At 39.8% G+C, this 19,845-nt stretch overlaps 1 long non-coding RNA gene across 2 annotated transcripts in view; it reads left to right on the forward strand.

The window, feature by feature from the left end:
- Positions 1–19,845, forward strand: part of LOC145941544 (uncharacterized) — a 264,923-nt gene that overhangs the window by 36,107 nt on the left and 208,971 nt on the right. For both annotated transcript variants that reach the window (XR_014426177.1, XR_014426178.1), the window contains exons 5-6: positions 9,317–9,501; positions 9,597–9,637. This is a non-coding gene — a long non-coding RNA (uncharacterized LOC145941544). The remainder of the gene's footprint in view (positions 1–9,316; positions 9,502–9,596; positions 9,638–19,845) is intronic.

Here is a 19,845-nt window from a genome sequence, read left to right on the forward strand (position 1 = left end):
TGACGTAGGAATGTGAGAGGAGAAACTGCGATAGCTCGATTAGAAAGTTTTTATTTCATCAAATAAGATGAGAAACTATTTTATACTCATTTCTGTTTATCTAAGAAACATTTATTTTATGAATAAATAAATAAAGATTAATTTTCCTTTGATAATGTTATTAAAATATAATTTTTTATTTTCTACGCGATTAACTTTTATAAATAAAAGCATAGAAATATTTTAATATATACAAATAATGCCTTATTGTGAGAAATAGTTTGCTTTTATTTCCACTTTATATCTCCGTGATATAAATCACATTATTTTTATCGTTGAGAAAATATATGATTAGCCAACAGAGATATTCTACTTTTGCAACACACGCAATTCGCGGCGCGAATTTTCGACGCGAAGCTATCGATATAATCTGGAAGCGTTCCAACTTCGTACGTGGATTGTTGCGAAGCTAACTGTGCAGCTCTCCGCTTGCTCTCCCCGTCATCGACATTCGCCTCAGAACCGCGAGGTAACCTCGGTCGTTACGTGGTGTAATTTAAAAAGTTTGTATCATCGCGATACTTCGAACGAGCCCACCAACCGGGGTGGCAAAAGAATAAATTGCATTTTCGCGAGAGGAGGCTAACGTGTCGTGTCGTTTTCCTTCCCTCCGGCCGCAAAGTTCGCTTCTAATTCGAGAAACGACGCGTTCCTCGCGAGAAACGTGGCTTCGATTCGGGCGAAAACCGGGAAACCACGATCTTCAGCCCGCTCACGTACGATTTATTTAAACTTTGCTTTTATCGTTGCCCCCTCCGCGATTACCTTATACCACACTACACTCGTGTTTCCTTAACGGCCCCTCCTTGTCTTTCGAATTCCAACCCTCTGCGTGCTCACACGGGATTGTAAAGAGAATGACGATTTCGGAAGTATCGATTGAGACACACGTGAGTGAGGAAAAGGGAAGATGAAAGATAGTCTTTGATGAAAAGAAGAAACACGAGATCTTGTAAAACAGATAAAGAGAGAGGCAAGGATATGTATGTTAGGACGTGATAGTATGGATGTTTATGAAAAAAGTTATTGTAAAAATGAGCGAGTAAAAAGTTATCATCGTTTGCTTTGTTGCGGCAAAGAATAATGGTTTTAAAAATGCTGCATGTTTAAAGCGCTGATGCATGTATGCAATATAAAAATTTCTTTCAAGAGCCTTTAAATATTCTTCTTTTTTTCTGCATATATTTATAGCAAGCGATATTTTTATTACCTACTAAGGAAAGCTATTTAATAATATAGAGAGCATAAATTCCGCGATGAATGTTTAAAATATATTTTTATACAAAAATCGCAGAAGAGAGAGATTGCAATATAATCGCATATACCTTACATTCGAATTATTTCCATGCCATTTGCATCAAGAATGTTTTCGCGGTGAATCGTTGTATTGCGATCCACGTTCATTCTTCGTGCACGATTGGAATTCAGGGGCGTAACAGTCGCGGTCTCTTAGAAAATAGGAACAAGCCCGCATACACCCTCCTCCCCTTGTAGCCCCCTCGATATCCCCACATCCCGTCGCTCGCGACTTTATACTTTAAATCCGCCCTATAAATATCACGCTCCTTTGGATTTGGGGCTGGTTTCCGAAAGATTGGCTCGCGGTATCCTCCGTGGGAATCGCTCGCCGCTTTGCGTCGATATATCAAGGGATGAAGCGCGGCCCGATCCCCACGAAAAGAGCGCACGGAACGATTCGTCATTCCCGGTTCCTTGTAAAACAGGCCACTGGTTTTACGTATATCCGCGCGGCCGCTTCTGTAACGCGCCGGCAGCGGCCTCACTTCGTCGATTCGCGCGCGAAGATATATGGAGTGTTATACCTGACGAAGTATATCGAATAAGGAATACCTCGCACTCACGTGAGCCCTTACGTATGGCTCGACGCGAATGGATTTATCGAGATCCCCGAATGTTTCTCAAAATAGAAAAATGTTGATATTATTTTGACATAATTTTTGCACATAGAAATTTTTTAAATGTAAATCAGATGTCAAGAATATCGAGAAGAATTGATTATTCAAAATGTCAACTTGTATATTTTTTCTTTCATCTCTAGATTTTATCTACATAAATCGATCGTTATATTATCGATGTAAAAAAATATAAGCAATCGTATATTCTATACTTCCTCTCTTTCTTTTTTGAGTTGGAAGAGTTTCTAGCGTAAACTCAATATCGCCGCTAATTCACACCGAAATTGCCACGCGCGCGGTTCCGTTTTCGCGCTTCGCTCGTAAAAACTGCGGGTCGTAGAATTCCCACAGCGTCTCCCCATGGGAACCGCAGCAGCGAGTTGTCGGCAATCGAAGATGGAATGCTAAACAGCCGAAGGGTTGAACGCTCTGTCGTCGTCGGTTCGTTGAGGCACACCGACGGCAGTCGAGCCATCCGACCGCCACCCTCCAGTCATCCGACCTCCCTTTAGCCCGCGCCAGGCGCTGCGCGCATTTAGATAAGTTAAACTATAAATTAGACGGATCACTGGTAGCTACTCGAGGAAATGTTGTCGGCGCCTGAATATGTATGATTTATACAAGGAACCCGACTCACCGATATAATTCCCGCCAGCCGGTAACACGGATAGGCGAACCGTGAGAGACTGACGGAGAAACCGTGTCGGTTCTCTCTTAATTCGACCTCGATCCAGCGCGAAGCGTATGACGGGCGTAAGAATGCGCTATACGAAATTATTGCGATCGGGCACATTGAAAATCTTTACGAATAATGGAATCTTTATGAATAATATAAAATAATAGACTTTTTAATAGATTGTTTTCGTAAACAAAGTGAAGAAATGGCATAAATAAAAGCAATACAATTTTATTCTCTATATTTCCGAATATTGTGTATTAAAAAAAATTAATTCGGGATTTAATTATCAAAATATTTAACTGAAAGTTAAAACGTGATATATAATAGCGCGCTGCTAAATTTCGAAATGTTTCATGAAGACCTTCGCGTTTATAAACAATGAGCCATGTTTTTCATGTGTTCACGGTGGTGGTTGATACCCAATTAGCTGCATAAAGTGACTCCTCGGTTGGAAACGCAAAATCCATCGTCTGACCAATGTCCGCCGTCTCTCCTAGATCCTCGGCGCGGATGTTTCTTCTCGGGATATAGCGCGGATTGAAATCCCGGTCTCGCGCGATTCTGATCCCCCGGTTGTGTTTCGGCCGCGGCAAGAGCCGAAGACATCCAGCACGGCGCAGTTGATTTAGGATTCGCATGTAACCGCGATCGGGCGAGGCCGAGCGCTGTCCCGAACGGAATACTAATCAAAGATACACAAATTCCGTCGGCTAATACTTCAAATCCCCTTTAGCCGGGATCCTGAAATTAAATTATTGGATTAGACGTCGGCGACGGCGTGCTCGCGACAAAGAGAAAGAGAAAGGGAGAGAGTATGGCGTTCCGTTCTCTCATGATAATATAAATTTTGAAAGTCTTCGCAAGATTGCTTCTTCAGCATTGCTTGAATATATTTCTTTAAGAATAAAAACATTGATGAAAATGTTGTAGCTTTTAAGATTAGCTGCATTATTTTTATTGGATCTAAATATTATTTCATGAAGACCTTCACGTTCATAAATAATGAGCCATGTTTTTCATATATTCACGGTGGCTGTTGATACCCAATTAGCTGCATAAAGTGACTCGGTTGGAAACGCAAAATCTATCGTCTGACGTCTGACCAATGTTCGTTGTTTCTCCTAGATTCTCGGCGCGGATGTTTCTTCTCGGGATATAGCGCGAATTGAAAAAAAATTTTCAGAGCTATATTAGATACTTTGAAAATTAACCAGTTATTGTTTAGATATAACAATTTTTTTTTAACTTTTTTTTCCTTAACTTTTATATTATTCCTTAACTATAGCGTCAGAAATATTTCGAATTTTATAGATAGACAGATAGATAGATTCTTTCGCTGCTTAGACTCTTTTAAAAATATTTTATAGCATATGAATTTATTTAAGAGCTGCGGTTTAGAAGCATCAAAAAGGTGGCGTCAGAGAAGAGAAGGAAGAGACATTCGGGTGGGTTCGGTCGGTCGAGGATGGGGGTGAAACGGCGATTTAGGATTGGGACTGTCCGCCGAAACAAAAGGTATTCCGTTCCCTTCTCCCTTTTTAACTCACGGGTCCGACCTTCCAATCTCTCTTTCGCCCTTCGTCGCACCCTCCAGGCGACGATGCTCCGATTCGCTCGGCTGGACGGTTCCGTCGCCGTGGAGGAAAAGGGCACGCGAGGGGATGCGGGAGTGCGAGGATGAAAGAGCTATATTTTCATATCAATGATTTTATGACCGCATCCTTCCACCCTCGGGGGTGGCCGCCAGCGTCGCCGTCGCCGCCGCTGCCGCCGGGGGCCCGTAGGAAATCTATATTTTATTGCGCGTGAAATTCTTGCTATTTATTCGCGTATAAGAATTTAAATGTTTCCAAAATGCGAGTTGGCCGCGCGTAGATCGCCCAACCACCGGCTGCTCCGCTCTCTTCCTCCTCTTTATCTGAGTCGTCGTTGTAATCCTTACATGATTTAGGTACGAGGGATCGCTTCGGAAAGGATCACGCGGACGGGAAAAAGCGACGGGACAGACAAGATTCTCGAAGAGAAGGAGAGCAAAACGCTCTCCGCGTAGATTAAGTTCGATTCGCTGCGACATATTCTTGCTGGGGCATCAAGGGGAAATACGATCGCGGTTATTTTTAAATAACGACGCCATTAGTGGAACTATGGCAAGACGCGCGAGCCTGACCGCTTCTCGAGAGGGAAATTCGTTTTCGTGCTGTTAAATACATGAATGCGTTATTATTTTTGAAGATTATTATTCGTAAACTGCGTTATTTCGTTCTCGTTTAAATGATTGAAACGAGAACAGATGTGCCATTACAGATATCATAATTAGGGACATTTTTGTAGTTGCCATATCTCTATCTCTCATGCAACAATATCTAAAATAATAAAAAAATATAGAATATATAAAATATTGACAAATGAATCTATATGATTGTGTGATATAGATATTTATAATGCCTGTGTATTTAGTATATATAAAGTTAAGATTTCTCAGTTTATATAAATGATAAATTTTATTAAAAGTTCTTCCTGATTTTTTTTTATTATTATATATACAAACATTGTAGGATTGATATTTAATGTCGTAATCAACAGGTGATTATTATTGGACAAATTAAGTAGAGTTGTTAAGATCCCGCGGGATAAAATTTATTTGAATCGATCGGCTCTAGTTGACACCAATAATCACCCTCCGATCCCTTCGAAGCTACCATGCAGCTTCTGGCAACGCGCGATGCGGCCGCGTATATGAACTCCCGGCGCATCCACCTCTCGCAGCCATAAAGTTCGAGTTTACAACGCGAAATGGACTGGAAAGCAAAACGCGCAAAAAAGGAGAGTAACGAGAGAGCACGGGGGATGGCGGTGGTAAAACGAGAACGCTTCTGCTAAAAGGAGACGACGAGAGGAAGCGAACTGGTACGAGAGGAACGGTGGTAAAATGTTGAGAGAAAGAGAGATAATTGCAGAGCGAGAAGGAGAGACGGAGAAATTAAGAGCAACGGAGAAAGAGCGAAAAATCGAGAGACAAAGATAGAGAAAGTCACGACGGACAGAGAAAGAGAGAGAGAGAGGAAGAGAGAGTATGCGATAGTGAGGAGAAGGGATGTGAAAGAGGTGGTGCGAGGGTGGATGATGGTGGCGGTGGCAGTCGGAGAAGTAATATCCAACGCAACGTTCCGGGAGGATGAGCTTTAATTGGAATATGGATCCGCTCTCTGTCGTTTCCCGATACTCCGATAAATTATCCTACGTACCATTTGCCCCGGAAAGCGGCACTTCAATTCTGCCGACGTTCGCCACGTAACACCTCTAGCCGTGAAAGAGAAAGAGAGAAAGGGAGAAAAAGAGTGATACCGCGTGCTATTCGGCGCGAACGGATATGACGAAGTGCGAATGTAGGCTTTAAAGAGACACGATTAAGGTCAATTTGCCGTGATTCGATTTATTCTCGATTAAATTCCGAAAGCTCTCGTTCAATCGCACATTGGGTATTGTACTTTCAACATGAATTGCCGAAGAATAGCCTAGTTTATTTTCGCGAAAGTGCCTTAATAAATTGACTTTAATAAATCTTACATAAATGTTGGTAGAGATAACATTGATAAAATGGCAATCTTAAGGCGATATCTTATATTATACACACACAATACATGGCCACTATATTTTAAGTAATAAATTATAACTATCATAATTAGATATATTTTTTTTTTCAATAAGATGCAATTAGAATAAATTTTTTAAGAGTTAAGTATATGAATTTTTCCTAGGAATATTTTTTGATTTATTTAATTAGAGCAATCACAGTTTCGAGTAATATATATCTGTCCATATTTTGCTCACACTTGCGATACGTATGTATAGTCAACTACGGGAATTCGGAAGGTCGAAGAGAAATACCGGGCATTAGGTTCGGGATGGCGAGCAATGACGGAAGTTGATTCGCCGCGTTTCGTCGTGGGACTTCGCCCGGCGTTTCGCGAGTTGTGATCTATACTCGGTATATTCCTCGTACCCATCTAGGCCTTCTCCAGGGATTTCGCGTGACGTATGTGGCTACCTGACGAGAGAAAACAATCTTCGAGGATATATCGTCCACACCCATAGCGAGATGGAGTCGGACGCGAGGACGATGTCTCTTTTGCCGCGAACGCCGACAGATATTGCCGACAGAACGAATATTGAAATCGCGCTTGAACGACTTTCATGGGACGCGTGACGCGAAAAAAAGAGCGGTTCGCAGTCGGGAAGAAATGGAAAGATATTTTTTTTTTTTGTACGCAGACTATATGCTCGATTCTCATTTTACGACTCTGTCATCTCTTATCTTGCAAATGGAGATATTCACTCAACAGTTACGCACATAACTTTGTGAGAAAATCAGATTGTAAAGATCAATTGTATACATGAATCTTAGCAATTTGTCAGAATTTTAAAAGCACTTTTTTTAAATTTCTTTTTTGTCTCTTTAAGCTATCGGTGAATAAGACTTTTATATCTATATTTGTGAAGAAAACTTTTTAAAATATATAATTATCTGCAATGTATTTCGATACTCTGAAATTTCTACTACACTAAGAGAAAAATTATTTATATCGGTTCGGTCGCGATCAGCGGCTGTAAAAAGAACGGACTGGAGGGTACAAGGCGAAGGATTGGGGCAGTAGGGAGCGTTGTTGTTTTCTACTATCTGTCTTCGGGTAAACGCGTGCGGTTTAGCCAATTCACCCCTTGACCGAGAAAAATGGCTATCGGCCCTGGGAATACGTTTACGACCGTTCCGGGCCGAGTAATTCTATTACGGAAGGATTTTTTTCGCTTTATACTATATCGGGGATGGAACTTTTTTCCGCATCCTGACCGGGCCATTCGTTCCCTTAATAAGGTCCAAACGTCTCGAGAGACTATCGATATTCCGCGCTCGTACTGCGGTACCGATTTGCTGTCGTTCATTTTTGCAATCACGAAAATTCTCTCTATTCCTTTTACTGAGCAATTATATCGCGTTTTTTATATTAACTAGACAACACAAGATTTTACATATCTTTTTTTAGAAAAGGAAAGGATTCAGCCTTTTTGTCGCGCAATTACTCTGCCATGAGCATAAAATAATAAATATGAGTCAAAAATAATAAAAAAATAACACGCATTTTATATATCATAATTTTATTATACGCAAAGTAAGAATGTAGATAGATTAAGTAGTACGAGTCAACAATTTCTCACTACGGTTAGCCTTTTCGTCGCGCAATCACTCAGCAATTAGTATAAAATCATTAATACAAATCAAGAAGAATCAAAAATTATATGCACTTTATATATCATAATTTTATTATACGCAAAGTAAGAATATAGATAGATTAAGTAGTACGAGTCAACAATATCTCACTACGTTTAGTCTTTTTGTCGCGCAATCATTTCATCATTAACATAAAATCATAAATGCGAGTCAAAAACAATAAAAAATAACACGCACTTTATATATCATAATTTTATTATGCGCAAAGTAAGAATGTAGATAGATTAAGTAGTACGAGTCAACAATTTCTCACTACGGTTAGCCTTTTCGTCGCGCAATCACTTAAGCATTAACATAAAATCATAAATGCGAGTCAAAAACAATAAAAAATAACACGCACTTTATATATCACTAGACAACACAAGCGCGCGCGCTATTTTATTCAAAGATTTTATTTAATTTTATTTTAAACAACTGTCAAAACTGTTAACCTTCGCGATGATAGCCGCTCGATTAATATTTTTTCACAGAAATCGGCTGATTAAAGCGTTAATTTGTTAATTAAATTTTAAAATAATAATATGGTAAAAAATTAAAATAATTATATGTTGTAAATAATATGTTATAATACTTTATTCTCAATTAATATTTTTTGACAGAAATCAGCTGATAACTGTCGAAAATATTAATCGTGTTTAAAGTATTATAACATATTATTTAAAACATTATTTTAATTTTTATAACATATTATTTTAAAAATTAATTAGCAAATTAATCAGCTGATTTTTATCAAACAATATTAATAAAGAGAAAATTTGCCAATTAAATATTTTAGCTTACATATTTATATTTATATTGTGTATGTTATAATTTGCTAATTAAATTTTAAAATAATATGATAAAAGTTATAAAACAGTAAAATATGTTGTAAATAATATGTTATAATACCTTATTCTCGATTAATATTTTTTCTTTCTAAAGCTATATCTTTTCGAACGAATCTCCTTCGAGTTTTAATTAATTATTAATATTAAGTCATGTATATAGTATCGCGCGCGCGCTATTAGAGTGAAGTTACCGTTGTTTGTAGAATAGCGGCCATTACCGAAACGCCGCGAGTATCAGGCAGTTGGAGCTGCGTCCCGCTGTGATTAATTAGTAAGCATAATCGTTAGAAACGATTTCTAACCTTTATATTGTAATATTTATCAATCGCATATCATAATTTCAACGTTAATATGTAGTCGTAGTTGTTCGAAACGCATATTTCGCGAAAAATTCGATGCAAAATCTCTTGCCAACCTAACCCAACTTAATCTGTTTCCACGCGCGCGAATGTGTTGCGATCCGTGGATATATCTATCGTTAATTCTAGCTTACATATTTATATTGTGTATGTTATAATGCGAAATAATAAGGTTATTCTAATATATGTATGTATTTTATTTGTTACAGGTAGCATTGCGATTCACGCGTCGTGTCGGGAGTGCCGTATAAAGTTTTGCGTGTCGGGAGTTCCGTGTAAAGTGTCGGGCGATCGTAATTATTTGTATTTTCGCGAGTGTCGTGAGTGCTACCATGGACCGAGAGAGGAGGAGGAGACCCGAGGAGGCATCGGGCGACGTCGGGGCAACTATGAGGTATGCAAAATAAAACATTTTTTCTAAACTGTTTATGAGATATTCGACACACACATATGTATATATACAACATAATTTGAATATTTTGTTTTCAGATCAATGTGCTGCGTACTACAACTCTGCTTTGCACGTATTGGTGAGTGAGAAATTATTTATTTGATAATATTTCTATAGCGGGGTAATGGGGGTATATATAATATGTTGCAAAATATTAAAATAGTAACATATGTTTTAAATAATATGTTATAATATCTTATCTGCGATTAATATTTTTTGACAGAAATCAGCTCTGATAATTGTCAAAAATATTAATTGAATTTAAAATATTATAACATCTCTCTTTCTAAAAAAGGCATGTTAAGGCGATTCTCGCAAGTATTGTTGCATCTTTTCCGCGATGCTAATTGACTGTTTCGATTCGCATTGTGTGAATTATATTCGTAGCATCGAGAGGCTGTCATCGCGAGAGTTAGTAGTTTGTTCAAAATAAAATAAAATAAAATAATATGTTTTAAATAATATATGTTATAATACTTTATCCGCGATTAATATTTTTTGACAGAAATCAGCTGATAACTGTCAAAAATACAATATTAATCGAGTTTAAAGTATTATAATATATTCTTTAAAACTAATATTATTATTTTATTTAATTTTATTTTGAACAAACGGTCTACTAACCCTCGCGATGATAGCCTCTCGATGCTACGAATATAACGCACAACGATCTTGACAGCAATGTCGCGGAAAAGCGACAATAAACTTCGATGTAAGCGAGTATCGACTTTACATATCTTAGATATTATCTTTAGAAAAGGAAAATCTTATGAATATGATTTTTTACTTGATGATCGAATCATTTTTTATTTTTTCACACTACATTATTTGCATTTATGTTGTGTATGAAATTGATATTGGCATGTTTTTTTCTCGGAAAGATTCGAAACCGCGACGGTTGTGCGTTTATTCATTTTTTATGTTCCGCGAATCAAGCCGAGCGATGTTTTGTTCGTTCGCAATGCGAAGTATCAATTTCTTTCGCGGACGAACAACCCTAGCTGAAGCGTGGAAGGCACTCGATATCAGAAGATTTGCATGTTCTTTATGAAAATTCTATAGTTTATGGGGGCATTTGTATGTATTATCGTATTAGCATATTCCAAAAGACGGCAATCTCAATATTGGATAGCGACATTGGCTATATCGCTTGTTTACTACCCCTTCGCTCTCGAATCGTCCCACAATAGCGGGCACACGTGCCTCCCCTTCTCGCGTAAACGTAGCTATGCGAACGTCTCCTTTCTTTCGAATTTCGAATACACACTCCGACATCAGGAATGACAGTCGAAGGGAGAGGCTCTTATATCTCTCAGATATGGAACGTAATATAGAAATTGCGAAATAGCTTCGAAGATTTATTTGTTGATTATATATCGGCTAAGAGCGTTTTTGAGAAATTATGCGTATACATGATTATTTAAATTAAATAATTACATATTTATTTTATTTTTGATCGTATTTAAAATAATGTCGAGTTAAATTATATCAGAAACTATATATTTTTCACAAAAAATAAGTACATACATTATATCGTGTATTATTTTTAACTAAATGTAACATTGTATAAATAATAACATTAATTTGTAATTATAATCTATATCTTTTTTATTGCTTTTATTTTCTAAATTATATAAAATTTCACAAATAATGGCATGCGATAAACGTCAAAGATATTTTATAGCAATGTTGCGTTCAGAAGCATAAGATTAAAAACACGTATACCAGGTTTTACGCGTAAACGTGTAAAAAGTACGTTTGATATGTCGCTATTGTTCAACATTGAGTCGTTCGCAGTTTCATTCGTACGAGGAGCTTTTCTCGTCCTACTGATATCATGTACGAAGGCTCGTATACGTTGCTAAGCAACCGTCTGGAGGGTGCCTTCTTGCGCGCGTTACATTATATCGACGTGGTTTTAGCTGCTTTACTCATTTAGGCAATAATAGCCTGGCTATGCATATCCATCGTGCGTAAAGAATCGCGCGGCGAGAAAAAGCGTGATGGCGAAGAGCTTCTGTGCTTTGCAACCGTGCGCAGCATCCCTTTGCCATCTTGAGTCTAATTTTGTCGCACATATATTAATTCTTCACATACACACACTTTGATTATAATCTCTAACACACTGATAATAATTCTTTCACCATATTTTCGAATAATAAGACTGAATCTTTATTATTAATGATTAAAACGAAATAATTTTGTAAATTATTTTTCCAATTTGGTTTCAGAAAATTAATATAATATTATTTTTATTTTGAGGTATAAATGATATTTATGAACATTAAATAGCTATTTATGACGAATCGTCTGTTTATAAAGCTTTAAGGAGAAAGAATTATTTATTGGCAACGAAACTGTTTTTAAGTCGCGTTGTATCAGTAAACGAATAAAACGGTTGCTCTTTGATAGAAATAAAGTTCTTCGAAAGTTCTGTGCCATAAAGAAGAGTGGTTCGCGGTTTACCCCGTGAGAAGGACTTCAAGAAGCAACAACTTTGCTTTATTTGGGGCGAAGCGAGGAATATACGTAGAAAGAAACGCGGAATCTACAGTTGATATATATTCTGTCAATGTTACAGACGTTCTCCGAAAGTGGTCCTCATTTTTTTTCGATGTCTTTTAGATTTCGCGCTGCTGTCTCAGTTTCAGCTTAGTTTCAGATAAGCAGAGTCGAACGATAGGGGCGGGCAGCGAAATTCACCTTGGCGCGCGCGCGAAGACTGCCGTCGCTTTTCCGTGCAATTGCCTTCTAATTATCGCCGTCAACTAATAACTCGCGTTAATTTCGGGCGATTTAGTGGCGGCGGCGCGTGCGCGCGCGTTAGCTTACCCCCGTGTTCCCCCGCATTCTCTCGCCCTCCGCCTTTCACCCTCTCTCGCTCGTCGAAGTTTAAATTGAATTGGGTTGGCGCGGCACGGCGCTAGTTCGCAAAACTATATCCGCACTCGGGTATAGATATAGCCCGGCGTTATACGGGCGCCATCGCGTATCCGAAGACCATCGACTGGAGAATAGTGCTCCCTGTTTATGGGACAAGTAACGCCATGGAGATACAGTTCAACTGGCAACGAGAACACCGAACGTGCAACGGTGCGTTCCCCCTTTGGTCTCGCTTCCTCTCTTCGACGACCGCGTCCTCTTCGATCCCCTCCGAAAACGCTTCTTCGATATTCACTTGGATACACGCTAACTTGAATATATGTACGAAATGAGTTTCTTCCGCGTACAATCGACCGCGATCACCAGGCGCGATGGTGGACCAAGTGAACTGCCACCTTGAACGATTCTATGATTGGACGGTGTGAGAGTTCGAGCAAGGAAGTTGTGGCGCAGGATGGACAGAAGGAGGGAACAGTATCGAGCCGTCTGCATGGTATCGGGGAATGTTTCTTGCCTTGCTGGGGATTGTCGCTTATCGGGAATGTATAGTGTGTTGGTCAGGTCGTTAGCAAGTTGTCGAGATTAAATGCCTTCCAGCGTATTAGAAGCTGCACTAGCTTGATTAGCTCTCCCCCTTTCCTCCTTTACCGGCGCGCTGCCGTCGTGATCCTTCTCGGCACGGGAGTCGCATCGATCCCGGGGACGGCTATCCTACGTAGTCGTTGTCGTCGAAGACCCTTGGGCTGCGGCACACTCGATATCTATACGGAAGCGCATTATCTGCTTACTGTTTAAGCGCCGTTCGTACGACTCTTGTAGCTCCGCTTTGCTCGCCCCTTCTCCCCTCCTCTCATCCCCTGATTATAGCGATTGTGAATGTTTTCCAATTATTTTTAATCAATTTAATATTTGACAGTCATTTATAGATCACTGTTTCTTTTTACGATAGCAGCAGTCAATATTTGAAATAATAAAGATCGATAAAGTATTTTTGATCAATTTCGACATTACGCTTTTATGTTTTCAATAAAATTTACGCGATGCTAATATTATATTCTGATTTTAAATCATCGATACTCTGTCTCGATGAGAATAGAAATTTCTAATTAAATTCGAATTAAATTCGAATAGAATATTAACTTTTGCTAATGAAAAGCCCACTAGAAATTTGTCGAAGAATATATTACCACCGATTCTCATCTTTTCCGGAATATTCCCTGTAATCTCATGCAACGATAACATCACGTCGGTATTCATATTGGCAATACACTCGGAGAACAACGAGCCAGTCGTGCACCGGCAGACAGAGACTACAAAAGCATATTAGATACTTCGAATATTGGCTGTGCCTCCGTACGAGGTTGCGGTCTGTACGCGGATCCACTGCGAGAGAAAGAGCGAGAGATTGAGAGAGAGAAAGCAAAGGGAGAGAGAGAAGATTCACGGGCGCTGGATTTCCGCGAGTTGCAATACACTTAGCTCGATATATATTTGCATACACGCACGCACGTACCTACTCCGTGCAAGAAGGACGCGGGGGGCGCCGCTCTCGGCAATGGGGGATGCGCGCGCGATGGCGCACACGCTCGTTAATATTCATACGAGCCATGAAGCACGGCGCGGCACACACTCTCTCTCGCGAACCCGTATAAAGTATCGGTAAATAAATCATAATGCGTTATTGCGTATTTGAATATGTTTGATGCGTGGCATCGGGAGCGGATGGAAGGGAGGGGAACGCGGGATGAAACGCCTGTGGTCGCGACTCCGAGGTAGCGAATGAAATTTCAAGAGGGGGACACGTTCTGGGGGATGATAGTCGTTGGTGCCCGTTGAATACCAGCAGATAGATGTTCGCTGCGAGACTAGGAGACTGGAAATATATATTAGCTAGAAGAGAAGCTTTAGGAATATGTTATATGTTATAGTCAAAGTGTTTGAAATTATTTTAATAAAAAATATTCTTTTGCTAAATTAACACACGATATAATTAGCGTACACTTTCTGCTTCAGAATTTATGTATCTTTTATTTGCGTGCGATTAAGAGTTCTCTCTATTTAATCCTTGATAGAATGTTAATTGATTTTTCTTTGGATGTGTTTGATATAAAAATTTTAAAAAATTAAATTTTACCTCTTATGACGAAATAATTTCTCTTGAGAATGACAAGATTCAGTGAGACCCTCGTGTATTGCCAAAGATGACGGTGGCGGATTATCGATTACTCGCGAATGATTCATTGCGATTCTCGCTCGCGGTATCGACGGGGGGTTGGCATTCTCCATTGTGAATCGAAAGTAACGCAATATACACTCCCGCGGTCGGGGCGCGGTTGATATCGATGTTTTAAAATATATATCTGCATATACGTGAAAAATCCACGCTCTCCCTTCGACCGTCGCCTTCTCGTTGCAAGGATAAGGGCATCGTACTTAATGAATCGGGGAGAGTCGGTCCACAACGGGGATAGGTCTCACACCCTTCGCGAAGGGTTCTGCCGTACTCGGGGGACACTTGTAACCTCGCTTCGCTGTCACTATCTCTCTCGTACCTTCCTCAACCTGGTTGATCATAACACTGTCTGATTTATCGGTATTCCTTGAGCGGTAACGAACCCTCAAAAGGGTCGCGCACACGTGTGACTTCGCTGGAGCTCATCGAGTTTACGTAATGGAAATATTGCGTGCTATTGTTTCTTTCTGTATTTTTGCATTTATGCATAAATTAAGCATGAATCACGTAATATTTTTCACAATTTATAGGCGTGCACGTCTGATATTAATAAATATGTTAAGTAAATTTTGAAAAAAATTTTTTTTTAATTTTCTTATTTTTATATTAACGTTTTTTAATCATATTTAATTTTTATTTGATAAAACGATAAAATGTAGATAAGTACTAGAGACAGATTGCAAATCAGGTTTGACTTTCTTATTCTCAGTAACGAAGTATGATTATCGTTCACTTTCATTGAGAAAGGGGGGAGGGAAGAGTAAGACGAACCCTCCAGGTACGCCTCAGTTCCAGACTTCGAAGTTTTGTGGCCGCGCGATATACTGACGTTAGTTTGCGTATAATAAGGTGTCGTCTTATCTAATGGGGTCTGCAACGCGGGTCTGGAAGAGTGTATCGCCGTGTATAACGGTAATTACGCGTTATTAACAAGCCTCGGGGGTGCCGAGGGGTGGCGATGGTTGCCTCTTGTCTAATTAACTGAGTTTACCGCGACACCTGCCCTCGTATCACAGCATCTTCTACACTTCAACCAGTAACTCAAGATTTACGCCGAAGAACCGCGAATGGTTGGCGAGAACTCTCATCCTCATCGCTATTTCAAATCTCTGTTATATAGTTAATACGACTAATAAAAAATAATTTTTTTATTGGTGACACGAGTATAATATTTAATAATATCACGGATAAAAAAAATCATATATAGTTACACGATATTATTTTTATATATAATACATACAACTTAATTTTATTCTGGAGAATCTAAAGATTATTTTCACAAAATCTATCTTTAACTTAATATCAGGATCAAATGTATCAAATTCGTTACATCGCTCTGATGGCATACTAATTTACACGTAATGCGCAACACATTTGCACATTCTCGCTCTCGGCGCATAATGCGCATAATAACGTCATTTAGTCGTCGGTGCTCACTTAATTACTGGAATCCACGAGGATCTGTCCTCTCGCGGAGCGCGCAGCTCGAAGCGTTAACTTTCAAGGATCTTCTTTCATAATTTACGTCATAATCACCCGGAAACACAGAAACGGGCGTCGGATACACGAGCCCGCATTCGCCATTCCTGTCAGTGCACTATTCTTTTGCGGAACGTTGCAACAAAGTGTGTGTCCTCCCCGTGCGCGAGAACGTATCGCAGGTCACGTTCATAAAGGTGAAGTGCATTTGGCGGTAATGTGTCGTGTATCGTATACTGTACTGCGGCGCTTTCAATCCCGTTAGAGGATGCCGGCTTACGTAACCGCGAGGAACGCGGATCCTCTTGACGGCCGTCTGACGTTGAAACGTTAAACACCGCATGGCGTTCACCATCATTCTGCCTTTGCTGTCGCGCCCGTTGTAAGGCTTTCCCCTTTTTTTCCGAGCGACCTTACGCGCGGCTCGCTGCGTATCGCTTTGCGTTTTTACGCGACGTCTTTGGATCGGCTCTGTACAAACATTAGCAGCCAAGTGGATGCTCTATAGCGAAAATACAACATAATACAATAAGATAATATGATAATAACATCAGAGGAGTAGAAGTTCTAAAGACTCTCGCCTTTATTTTTATTTTAGTGTGATTTATAAAAATGAGATTTGTATTAAAAAATCTTAATTTTTATATTAAATGAATAACAATATTATATATTATTTTGAGGAATATTTACATTATATTCTAAAAAGTATATTCTATTTTTAATGAGCTGTACTTTACAACGGTGCATTCGACAGAATGATCAATTCTATTCCTTCAATGAGAAGTAGAAATATACAACGAGCATTAGAGCCGCGACAGGAACGACTTCGTCGATACGCTCTCATTGCCGTTCTCGTCGACGCCTCGACGTCGTATTAGAATTTAAATGGATCCCATTACGAGAACAACGATAAAACTAACAAAGACGATGCCGCTCGGCATTGCAAAGGCTCGTTTCAAAAGTTAGAATTGAGGGGTGTCTCAGCTCTCGCAAACCTGCGTACGTATCGAAGAATATCTCGAGTTAGAGTCTTGTGCAATTTTCATTACTTTTGTTTTCCAGGATTTTTCCTTTTTTCATATCATACGTTCAGATCTTCGATCGAAAAAAATTTTATCCTCAATTAGATCCTTTGATATATGTTTATTGTAAAATTAGTTATTTGAAATTGAACATGTTTCAAATTGGAGAACATTTTGTCGAAATTTCTAAAATCGATTTTCTTCAGCTCCATGCTTGGAAATAATCCCACGACTATTCCACGAAAATATTTATGCCAGAGCGGCGGTATCTTTGAAAAAAAGCAATGAGCCGCGCATTCAGTAATTCATGACTATTCCTCGCCATATTTAAGGCAAACAAGTCGTTCCGACTCTTGCATTTTCGAAACTAACGATAATATTCCGCTCGCTCGCGCCGAAACGAGACGTTTCATCTCCAGATAGTCCAATATGTATGTGTACGAGCACTATTACATAAACGCGGGCGCGCTCCGCGAAACGAGTACGAATGCGAGTTACTGGTACCCCGGGTACCAGCCCCGACATACACACGTCGCGCATCCCTCCCTCTCCCTCCTCCCTCGCTGCTCTTATCCTCAGCAGGAGTGTACGAAGGCATTTAGACCTTTCCCCGACTCATCAGCTTTGTGCTTTTGCTGCCGTCGACCGCCGCGGTACGCGGCCACGGGGTAATAACGCAGCTTTTGCGTTACCTCAAAAACACGAATTTTCACTTCAACTTTCCGTTAACTGCCCTCTCGCGCACCTAAGTACAAAGTTAATTTTTTAATTATCCCCGCGGTGTCTCGCATCGCGCGTCCTGCGTCGACCTTTCGAGGACTGGTATCGTCCCTTCTCCTTTCCCCCTTGTCACCCTTTTGGAACCGTTTCGTCGTCGCTTCGGCGGCCGCGTCTCTGAGCAATTGGGAAGTTGCATCCGTCGCGGAAGAATCTCCGACCGAGTGGCTTCGCGAGACGCAGGGCGAAGGGGGTTGGTTACAGTGGTTATCGTTCCGGTAACTCCACGCTAACGTCGCGTCGTAAATGCCACTGTATTTATCTTTCTGAGTGAGCGAGTCGCGTAGGCTTCACTTAAAAGGGAAGTTTCTTGAAACGTTTCATTAAGCTTACCGCGAAAGTTTTTACACGAACGGATAAATTCTGGACGGCAATGGTAGAAATAAAAATCTGACGAATTCTTTAGGGAGGAAAGATGAGAGGAAAATATAATCGAACCGAGATAGAAACTTTCGATTAACGATCGCGTGGCAATACATGGATAAGATCTTTAATTTTGTTATTAGTATGTCGGATTTTTATTAATTACATTTAAAATTATTTTCATATTTATTTGTTCAAATAATAGAATCTTGACACAATGTTATATTAATTAATAATAATAAAAATGATTGATATAAGATATATTGTACATTTTTGTTCATAGCAAAGTATTAACTTGTATCTTAAGTTATTAATTTCTCGAATTAATAATATATGATACTTTGAACATTATAGCGAAAAAAAAAAAAGAAATTTGATTACCGAGCTCGTAAAGAAACTGCAATGCATCAAGAGTAGCATTCTACAAAACCTTGGTACAACAAGTTCACCTAGCACGCAGGCGACGCATAACGTTTTGTTAGTACAGCGTTGGTTCGTGTAGGCTGTCGGAATTATGTCGGCAATACTGTAACAAGAGACGATTTTGTAACAGAAAGAGAGAGGGTGAGAGAGTGAGAGAGATGGTGAAGAGGGAGAACTCGGAAACGTTGACGCAGGGTATAAGGCCGTTTCGTCAGTCTCATTGTCACGGTTGTCGCGGAATGAGAACGTACGGCCGGGTCGTATTTTAATTCTGCGGACAAACCACCCCCGCGGTCGCCTGGCCCACCCCTTTCTTCTTCGCGTTTCCTCCGAGCTCCTGCCGGTGTGTTTCTACGTCGCCACCGCGACGAGAGCTGCTCACGCCGGGGTCGCGTTGACATTACGGCGCATAATATTTAATAATTATTTTCATTAAAGTCATAATAAAGTTTAGGATACTATATTAATTTATAGGCCAGGGAACACGTTTAAAGGGTTCGCGGTGTTTCCCACCGTCTCGCGGCCATTCGTATCAATTATTGTCCTTCACGCAGCGAGATTAAGGAACCGCCCCTCGCGAACGCGTTCTCGGCGAAAACTTCTTCGGCAATCTTTATCGGTCGTCTCGCGGCGAGCTGGCTCTTAATGAAGAAAGTAAACTTATGTCACCGGCATAATACTAGATTGCGACAATGCTTTATAAGCACTTGGGCGTGTGATAGATCGATGTATTTAATTAACAGAATATCTACATTGTTGTTTGGAACTATTATAATTATTTTTAACACACAATTCCTTGAAGAAGAGAGAGAAAATGTTTAGTTTAGTTTAAAAATTTTTTTACATATCTTATATATATTTCCGCAAATATCTTAAATATCTCTGGGCGGATTATCCGTAATATTGACGACGTTTGCGTTCCGATGTCAGTACTTGATGCGACTTACCGCAATTCGGACAAGAGGATCGTCTCGAAGATGAACGTGGCGCACCCTCGATATCAGCGAAGAGGGTTGTTGGTTATCCGATTCTACGAGGCTTGTTTATGGCGCGGTGACGTTAGAAGAGGGAAGGAAGCTCGCGTAGGGTCAGACGTTTCGTCCCGTA

Source organism: Prenolepis imparis, unplaced genomic scaffold (assembly GCF_030444845.1).
Source record: "Prenolepis imparis isolate NDT839.2.m4 unplaced genomic scaffold, iyPreImpa1.0 SCAF_10, whole genome shotgun sequence".
In the NCBI taxonomy this organism is placed as follows: domain Eukaryota; kingdom Metazoa; phylum Arthropoda; class Insecta; order Hymenoptera; family Formicidae; genus Prenolepis; species Prenolepis imparis.